General features: G+C 41.1%; 1 long non-coding RNA gene across 1 annotated transcript in view; it reads right to left on the bottom strand.

Annotated features, from left to right (window-relative positions):
- The window catches only part of LINC03041 (long intergenic non-protein coding RNA 3041), a 53,418-nt gene that overhangs the window by 9,325 nt on the left and 33,575 nt on the right, over positions 1-10,518 (bottom strand). Inside the window, exons 2-3 of the long non-coding RNA XR_014485118.1 lie at positions 6,211-6,338; positions 5,655-5,718 (exon numbers count right to left, since the gene is read on the bottom strand). This is a non-coding gene — a long non-coding RNA (long intergenic non-protein coding RNA 3041). The remainder of the gene's footprint in view (positions 1-5,654; positions 5,719-6,210; positions 6,339-10,518) is intronic.

Here is a 10,518-nt window from a genome sequence, read left to right on the forward strand (position 1 = left end):
GCACATGTACCCTAGAACTTAAAGTATAATAAATAAAAAATAATAAAAAAAAGTGGTTAATATTGAATTTGTGATTCTAAGTTTGCATACTTTCATAAGTTTGTTACCAATTTAGACATCTTCTTTTGTAAAAGGACTGTTCAATAATTTTTTGTCCATTTTTAATACATTATATGTCATCTTGTTGTTGTTATATAAGAAATATTTAAATATTCTGGATATATTTTTGGAAATACCTTCTCCCACTCTATGACTGGCCCTTTAATTCTCTTAAATGTATGTCTGTGTTTTCTTTACTTTTCTTTTTTTCATGAGAAGTTGTTAATTTTAATGAGACCAATTTATCAATCTTTAGTTTTATGGTTAGCAAATTTTATGCATTGTTTTGATTTATCTACACCAAGCTTATGAAGATATTCTCATATGTTATATTTTAGAAGCTTTATTCTTCAACCTTTTACACTTAGGCCTATGTTCCATCTGTAAGGGACTTTTGTGTATGGTGTGAGATGGGGGTCAAAGAATTTTTTTTCTTTTGGAAATCCAATTCAGAACCCAGCCATTTATTTTCGCACACTACACTGCAGTGGTGCCTGTGTTGTACATCAGGTGATTTCTATACAGCTCTGTTTCTAGACTCTCAACTCTGTTCCATGGATCCATTTGTCTCTATTTACACCAATATCATATTGCCTTAATTACTGTGGCTTTATAAGTTTTGATATCTGGTAGTACAAGTCCTTCAGCTTTCTTCTTTTTCAATTTTGTCTTGACTATTTTTGACACTTTGTATTTCTATGTAAATTTTGGAATTAGCTTACCAATTTTAAGAAGGAAGGGAGAGAGGGAGGGAGGGTGGATGGGAGCGAGGAAGCAAGGGAAAAAGAAGGAAGGAGAGAGAAAGAAAACCTGCTGGAATTTTGACTAGTATTGCATGGAAGCATAGGCCAATTTGCAGAGCATTAACATTTTTACAACTGTGGGTCTCCCAATCCAATTTACATGTTAAATCTCCTCATTTATTTAAGTCGTTAAAAACTATTCTCTGTAATGTTCTGCATTTGCTATGCATTGGTCAAGTGCATATTTTGCTAAATTTATTCCTAACAAGGTGCTTAATTTTTTAAATGCTATTATAAATGGCATCGAATTTAAAGTATTATTTTCTAATATTTGTTGCAAGTATACAAAAACCTAGCTGATTTTTGTATGTTGACTTTATATTCATTAGTTTAGCTAAATTTGCTGACTCATCCTAATAATTCACCTGTAGCTTCTATGCATATAATCATGTCCACAGATAATATCAGGTTGTGTCTTTTCTAATCCTTAAAATTTGAAATTTCTTTTTCTTATCTAAACTACCCTGGCTAGAACCTCCAGTACACTGCTAGACAGAAGTGGTAAGAGTGAACATCCTTGTCGTGTTCCTGGTCTCCAGTAGGAGTGTTCCTATTTCATTATTAAGTATAGACTTTTATAGATGAAAGGGTTCCCTTCTAGTCCTAATTTGATGCCAGTTATATTTTCAGTGATAAACAAATTTTGAGTTTTACCAAATGCTTTTTATTCATCTTTTGAGGTATTCATATGGTTTTCTTCTTTATTCTGTTTCTGTGGTGAATTATATTGATTTTAAGTGTTAAACCAACCTTGCATTTTAAAAGAAACTATTTTGTCATGCTATCTGATACTTTAAAAATATCTCTAGATTTGGTTTGCCACTATTTTGCTCAACAGTTTTCTATCTATATTACAATGAAGGATTGGCCTATAATTTTCTTCTGCTGGAATGTCCTTGGCAAGTTTCAGTATCAAAGTAATGCTGGCCTCATAAAATGAGTAGCAAAGTATTTCTTCCTTTTTCCAATCCCTGGAAGAATCTGTGTAACACTCATATTTTTTCTCACATGTTTGAAATAACTCCTCACTCAAATGTCTAGGCCTCATTTCTTTGTAGGAATTTTCAATTATATATTCAATTTCTCTAGCAAATATGTGAATATTCAAATTATCCATTTTTTTCTTCTATCAATTTTTGCATTTTTCTAGGAATTTGTCCATTTCACCTGCATGTTCAGAGACATTGACATAAAATTCTTCATAATATCATCTTAATATTTTGTTTAATGTCTGTAGGGTGTGTGTTAGTAGTTTATGCTTTTGTTTTATCAGGCTTTCACTGAAAATATGGACAAATACATAGAAATTCATTATTCAATAAAAAGTTAAGAGAATGCCAACTGAAAGATACATAGTGTGTTGGTAGCTAAAAGCAAGAGAAATTATAATTGATTGGGAAGCTCACAAGGACTTAAAGTGGGAAATAATTAAGATAAACCTTGAAGGAAAGGTAGAATGTTGACAGTATTAATAGAAAAGACGTTGTTGGCATAAGAGAAATTTGGATAATGTGTAGCAGAAACTCGGGAAAAGATGGGACGGTCTGGACAATCGAGATTTGAGTCATAGACAATGAGAAGACACTGAATTAATATTTTCAGTATTTTCATATGTTGACTATTTGGAAAATATGAGGAATGATGTTGAGGAAAGACACTAAGTTGTCCAGCCTAGTGACTGGGAGAAGAAAAAGAAGGCAAGAGGAAGAGCATTTCAGGGTTAGAAATGTAGACTTTGTAGGTCCTCGTCAAAAGCTGCAGGCCGGAGCCAAGACAGTGGAGGAGCTGTCAAGACAAGGAACAGCACAAGGATGTGATCAAGCTGTGTCCAGAACCATGGGCTTTCTCTCTTTACAGCATAAGAGGAGGAAGGAGTCAGTGAGCACAGACCAGAGAATGGAGCCTGGAGCCTGGGGAAAAACATGTCTAAATTGAATTTGGTTTATTCAGTTCCATTTGAAATGAAGCCTTGTTTAAAAGAAAGCCATACTCGATATTTTTTCAAGCAAATCTTCACCACCTGACCCACTCTGTCTTTCATTCACAATTATTTATTGGTTGCCTCCCTATTCCAGGCACAACGCTAGGTATTCATTATATAGTAGTGAGTAAAATAGACATGACCCCTCTCCTATTGAGCTCATATCTAATGAGGAGCTAAACATCAAATAAATGTAAAGAAATGATTAAAAACCATGATTAGTGCTTGGGGAGAAGGAAGAGGGAATTATGAGAGAGAATAAAAGAAGGAGGCCGATTTAGATTGCAGCGGGGATTGGGGAACGCCTGACCATGGATTACACGTAGAAGCATGAAAGAGTTCTGACAGCATTGAAATAACAAGATGGGCTGTTCGAGGGCCTCCTTCAGGGGCCAAGTAAATTCTGGGGTTCTAGAACTTGCCGGGCATCATGACCCCACAACTTCATCTAATTCCCAAACCTCCCTCCCCATCACATGCCTGTCTTCAGGAGACAGAGAAATCAGTCAGAAAGCAGAAACCACCATAAATCAAAGGAGAAAATGTGTAGCTCAGGACAAAATCTCTTCCAAAGAACACAAGGAAGATGAATCTACCATTGTTGAGTTATAACACTGGGAGATTATGAAGGCTAATGTGATTAATTGTAATTATCATTTATAATGTATACTCATAATGATATTGCTTCTAGAACATCTTCATTATCTTTCACTTTTGAAATGCTTGGGCTTCCCAACAGATTTCAGAAGGGGCTTTTATTGGGCCCAGATCATCAATCCAAACCTTTTAAGGTAAGGGTGTTGCTACCTCAGAAGCCAAAGAGACATTTCCTATCCTGGAAAGCACTAAGTAGTCATTAGCTTCTTCAGTCTGTTTACCAGCCCGCCTGTCACTGGGGTTCGACAGGCCTCAAAATTAACACTCTGCTCTATTTGTCCATCACAGGGCTGTCCCACAGATTGCGGTTCTCAAGTGGCCTCAGGCAAGCCTTATTTCGTGCCAGAGCTGAGTTCCTGGGGAAAAACATGTCTAAATTGAATTTGGTTTATTCAGTTCCATTTGAAATGAAGCCTTGTTTAAAAGAAAGCCATACTCGATATTTTTTCAAGCAAATCTTCACCACCTGACCTAATTGGTCTCAGAGACCCTAATTTGGAGAGTTTTCATGCCCTTCATTTATCACTGTGGCAATGTCAAAATCAGGATGGTTTCCTTCAACCACCTATGCTGCCTTTGTAAGAGCAAGGATGCTCCAAGCAACACTACTCTCCCCAAGCGTCATCGAGGCCCCTCTCTCCATAATCTCTGGCCACCCTCTATCTGTATCAGTTTCCTCTGACTACACTGTAGGGCTCCCCAGGCCTCGTCAGTCTTGTCTCACTTGGACACCTGCTCAGTGGGAACCCATGTCCTTGACCATCTCGGCTGGCCCATGCACCTTGGTCTGTTTATATTCAGACCCTTTGGAATCCACAGGGACAGCTCACCAGTGACCAGGGGCAGAGCAGCTGTATCAACTCAGCTTGGGGAAGCTCAAGTATCCAGTGATCTTGGCTGTGTGGAGTTTGAAATTAAGCCCAATGTATTACTCACAGCAAAACCCAGGGGCCAGCCAAGTTAAATAGAGCACTCCCCGAAACATTCACGGACTGATTAGAGAAGGAAGCTCTGATTTGAAGAGAGGCTATTTTGTGTCTCCTTTTATTTTTTTAAACAACACACTTTCCATTAGTGAGATGGGAAAAGTAGAAACCTCAAAGAATGATATTTATTAATTTAAAAAGTTCAGGTCTGTGACCATATGCCATGTCCCTTTAACTTCATAACAATGGCCACACTTTTATTGAGGTCTTCCTTTGTCCAGAAACTGTGGTAAGCACTTTGTAAGCATCTTCTCATTTAATCTTTATGAAAACTCTGTGATGTAGATACCATTCTTACTCCCCTTTGCAGATGGGCAAGCTGAGGTCCAGAGAGAGTAAGCACACACTAGTTTTAAGTGGTAGAGCTAAAATTTGAACCCTGGCAGTCTGCCTTCCTATTCTTGCCCACTCTTAAACAAATGCAAGTACCCAGGAGCTTTCATGAAGAGAACCCCTCAAGAGAAAGCTGTGACATTACCCCATGGGTTCATAAGTGGGCGAAAGTTTTGAAAGATCTCTGAAGGCCAGGAATTCAGTAAGGCGGAACACACCCCACTGAACCAAGCAGGGCTTGAGTTTGCAGATTATTTTCCAACCAGAAGGAGTTCACTGACTTGGAGGAAGAAAGGAGATCATTTAATGGACTTACAGAAAATATTTTTGTTTTCGCTTTTTTTCTCTCGCAGAACACTTCAAATCTTCCAGGCCATGGTTCATTCCCTCTGTTGGCCTTTCTACCTGGGATTGTTATGAGAGGCCTGAAGCTAAGTCCCCGTGTCCCCCACTGGCCAGGCCTGCCCTCTCGTTTGGTCAGGGCACCCACACTGCCTTTGCAGCTGCATATCCACATAGACATGTTTATTGGAGCGCTGAGAATCTCACTTCTCAAAAAGCCCCGGGAATTAGATTGTTTTCCACACTGAAAGTTTTCGTTTGAAAAATAACCCTCTTTGTTTAACTAATGAAAAGGAGGGGCTGCTGCTCGCTTCTCAGGCTGGGTAAGAATTCCATGGGCAGTAATTCTGTTTCTCAGTGGAAAATGTTTCGGTTTCTTAATGTTGTTTTGCAGACTGGTCCCTGCCCGGCCCTTGCTCCCAGGACCACACATACACACATGTGCACATTCACCCATGCACAGTGCAGCATTTTCCACCCTTCCCTGTTGGGGATGGTTGCATCCTCTTTCCAACACCTGCAGAACAAAAACTAGGTGGGTCAGTGGCTGTCACCCAGCCAGAGGCATCCCTGCATGTACGGGAACAGAACGCTTTCCCTGGCCACACTTTCAACCCCAGAGGCTGGGTGGGCCACAGAGGAAGGAAATTGGACTCCAAACTTCTCTTGTTTCTGTGCATCTCCATGTCAAGCAATTCTCTCACACCATGGAGGGGGTGTTCTGTAACATTCCCTCCTCATTAGGTTCGTATGAAATGGCGATAAACACAGTGCTGTCATCATTGGACTTACAGTGTGGCCAGCATGGTGCTGAGTAGTCTGGACTGCACAAAACAAATCAAAACATGGCCCCAGGAGACAACTTAGTGGTGGTAGAAAAAGCATGGATGCTTGGATTTAGACAGACCTGCACTGTCACTTAAACAGCTCAGCCTACGTGCAAGCAACTGCTGAACTACTCTGAGCCTTTGCATCCACAGCTATGGACAAGAGAAGTTATGTAACTCACAGGCAGGTGCCGTGCCCTGGGTGGTGTTTCTCACATAGTAGATGTTCAAGGAACATCTTTCTTCTTCCCTCTCCTTTGTTCTCTGAAAACTAGCCATCTCCCCTCTAGCAGGGGGCCAAGCCCCATTCCTGCAAAACAAGTTACAAACAATTGAGTGCAGCCACAGCAGAGCTGAGTCCAGAGCAGGGTGTCCTCACCAAGGTCCACTGCAGAGTTAATGTGTACTGTCAAGGGAGTGCTGTGTGCTGCAGGGCTGGGGGATCCAACACCAGTGGGAACTGTTAGGTCTGTTATACAGAAATTTGAAGTACTCCTTCTCTCTACAGTCTTTTTGTGAGACAGATATATCTGCCCTGAGTATGTGGCTTAAACACAGTTCTGCTTAAAGCAGGCAAAAGGACTGGGCAAAATAACCGCCATGTGAAAATAGACATTTAGGAGAGCCGCATGCATTAAATGTAAAGAAGATTAGCTGTTAGCATGGAGCAAATGAATAGCTTTAAAAGTAGACAGGGATAGTATGAAACAAGCCTGTCAGACTGCTTTTAGTTTTAAGCGATGAAAACCTTCTTCTATATTACCTCTAGCAAATAAATAAATGAGTAATTTATTGGTTCATATAACCAAGACCTTCTGGGTTAGAGCTTCAGCTGGGGCTGAACACACACAGTCATATGATGCTGGTAGGGCTAGCTGCTTTGCTGACTCTCTTTCTCTCTCCATATTTTCATTTTGTCTAATATAGCCCAATTCTCTCCTCTTTTGAATTAGCATCCTATTCTCAACTTAGTAACTCCAACAGAGAAATTCTGTCTCTTGGCATAGGTACATCAAAACCAGGGAGGATTCTAATGGATCTAACCCTGAACATATTACTGGCTAGAGGATAAGGCACTATAGTTTCTCTGCTACAGAAAGTGCAGATCTAGACAGATCTGTTTAAGTGACACCCTCTCTAAGTGACAGTGCAGGTCGAAGTCTCCACTCAACCCAACATTTTAGTGTCTACTCCGTTCTAGCTATGATCTAGCCACTGGGAACACAGCAGCGGACAGGGGAGGCGATGCCCGGCTACCAGGCAGCTTATGGTCTTGTGAAACGCCAACACTTTAGTTGAATCCTGTTACTTCCTACTACTCTGCATCAAGAACCCAACATAAGTACAGAGTCCTCTCAGTTCACAAAAAAAAGCCAATTTCTTTATAAAATTAACAAAGTCACCAAATACAGTTCTATAAACTGCAAGTTTCCACATGTAAAGCAAGCATACATATTGTCTCACATCCAGCCAGCAGGGCAGCCTCAGTGTGGAACCTGCCTGTTGAATGGCACCTCCAGAAGGTATGCAGCAGGCAGTACTGCCAACCAGAAACAGCTGGGGCTTTCAGAAGACATCACTGCTTTGGAGATTCTTGCAGAAAACTTTCACATTCATCTCACACACAAGGAATGCAAACAACTTTCATCACATATATATGTATATCCCTGTGTGTGTGTGTGTGTGTGTGTGTGTGTTCTCTGATCAAAAGAAAGTGGGATACTCTGTAATACTCTGTAATCAATGATATGAAATGGCATTACAACCTCAGTACACTATAATGAGCATTGTGGATTTAGGTTAGGGTAGAAAAGGTGGCCTCCCAAAATTGCTGCATTTGGAGGGACCAGTAGACTTGTGTTTTTTGATGACTTGGATGTGTGATGGTATGGGAGGGCAGTCTTATCAAATATAATTTACTCAGTATTTATTGAGTACCTACTATGTACCAATCCTCTGGTTATATAAAAACAAATAATATAGCATTTCTGCTTCACGGATAGAGTGGCTAAGTTGGTGACCTGCACATAAACCAAGCACACTACAAGTGGGTAAGTGTTCTAAGCGTATGTGCACAGCACGTTACACTATGACATGTCTAAGGCATGCAGTAATCTCTTAGTGCCTATGGTGGGGATTAATGGTTTTCTCCTCATCTCTGAATGGCTGGCTGGAACCCCAGCATGGAGCCTTGGCTGGACACTAGAGGATTCTGGACAAAGACGAGGACAGGCTCTAATGTCAGACCTTGGAACCATCTGAGGCCACCGCCTGTTAAGCACGCTTAACCTCTGTGGACCCAAGGTGGTGTGTGACAAGCATCCCCAGGGCTTTGCTGGGCAATGATTACTTTTTATTATGTTTCTTACTGTCAGGTGCTCTGAAATCCACATGGACTGCTCTTATGATTTCAGGTTCTCCCAAAAGAGAAACTCAAGAATCAGTGATGAGCACAGCGGGGAGTGAGCCGGCTGCCTATCTCAAAAGGGCACATCACCATAATCACAGATATACCGTGAGCATATGCAGAAAGAATGCACCGAGGGAGTGTGTGTCAGGAGCAGCCAAGAGGATACATACACCAGGTGCCCCTCCCAGCATCCCTCTCCCCCACCAAAGCGGTGCCTTTAAAATATGTGATAGGTGCCCACATCATCTCTCTGGCCCTGCAGAACAGCCCTCCCCCAACAGCCACCTTTGCTGCTCTTCCTCTAAATCCACCCTGGGTCTCCCCTGGGCTGGCTGTTGCCTTCATATTTCATGCGGAATGTGCAGCTTCCCTGGAGCCAGAGGCATGCCCTGCATTCTGATGCATCGGCTGGCTCTGACACCAGCCAGCTCCAGAGCATGCCTAATGAGGAGGCTGACACCGAGGCAGAAGAGCCAGGCCAGGCTGCGGACGGCCTGCTGCAAACATGGAGTGGGGTGACAGGAAGGCACCAAGGGTGAACCTGGGGGAAAGATGGCGGTTGCCTTTTTAAGACACTACTCTAGCATCAGATACCACAAACATGGGCCAGTTTAACCACACCAGGAATGAATCACAGCCTCGAATAAAGAGCAATTTGGATCAAGGAACATCCTTGGGGAAAGCATAAAATTAAGAGGAAGGAGAAGCAGCAAAGACTAAGAGAAGGCAGAAGCTTTGAAATCACTCATACTTCAGTAGGCAGAGTGGTTGCCCATTTTAGTTTTTCTTCCAGTGTAGAGCTCCTTCAAGTTTCCTTAGAGACCACTTCATTATCTAAAAGATCCTGCTGAACAGAAGTTTTTCCTTTCCTTAAAGCCTCATCTACCTTAATTTCACGCATTATTCTTCGTTTTGCCTGGCTCTATCAGGATAAATTGACCCTTGTTTCCACAGTATTTCTGGCATTTATCCTTGGGGTAGAGCCAGTACCTACAGTCACCATCCCAAAGCTTCGAGGATGCAATGGTAACAGGCTCATCAGCCGTCTACCTAACACTTTGCCCAAGCCTGGTCCCATTTCATCATTCCAGCAACTGGATGAGTTAGGTGCAGATAAGAAAACCAAGAATGACACAAGTTTATCCAAGGCCATACATCAGACCAAAGGTCTCAAACATGGGCCCGCCTTCAGTACTTTCAAATGAGTTGGATACCCACTGAAAAACAAAAATCAAAATCTACCATTCCACTTGGTTCTATGTGGAATGATGTGGCAAATCATGATTTCTAATCATTTAATGTAGATAAAATGTTAGCAAATGAAACTTCACATTGACATAGGAAAGATTGTTATTTACATCATGGACTCTAACAAAGAAATTTCCTTTAAAGCTTTGATTTTGTCATTTGTGTTTCTCTCTTTCTCTTTCTGTGTGTGTGTGTGTGTGTGTGTGTGTGTAATAAGCCTTTGGTTTTGACTCTGAAGACGTTAATTTCACAATGAAATTCATAGTTCTTTATTAAATACTTAATGAAATTTGTAGTTCTTTATTGAATGCTTACCACATGTCTCACAGTTTTCATTGTCTCATGTCATCCTCCTGACACTGTGAACCAGGTGATACTGTCCCACTTTGCAGATGAGGAAACTCTTGTTCAGACAGGTTACACAGATGGACCAAGACCACAAAGCTCTTAAGTGACAGGACATGAACCTGTCTGGATTAAAGCTACAGATACTGCTTATAGTAAACCACCCTGTTTTGCAGCCATGTGGTATCAAATGTATTTAATATCATTCAGTGCCCTGTGTTTCCCAGCATCATTGTTCTTCTTGTACTTCCTGCCCACTGGGTTCTTGAAATATTTTCCCTGTTAATTCTTACCCTTTTCCAGAGGAATTGAGTATCAGGATATCAAAGAGATATTTGCATTCCAGTGTCCACTACAGCATTATTCACAACAGCCAAGACATGGAAGCAACCTGAATGTTCATCAACAAATGAATAAAGAAAATGGGGTGTATACATATAATGAAATACTACTCAGCCTTAAAAAGAAGGAAATCCTACTTTTTTTT

This window comes from Rhinopithecus bieti, unplaced genomic scaffold (assembly GCF_001698545.2).
Source record: "Rhinopithecus bieti isolate Rb0 unplaced genomic scaffold, ASM169854v2 scaffold_71, whole genome shotgun sequence".
Classification (NCBI taxonomy): Eukaryota; Metazoa; Chordata; class Mammalia; order Primates; family Cercopithecidae; genus Rhinopithecus; species Rhinopithecus bieti.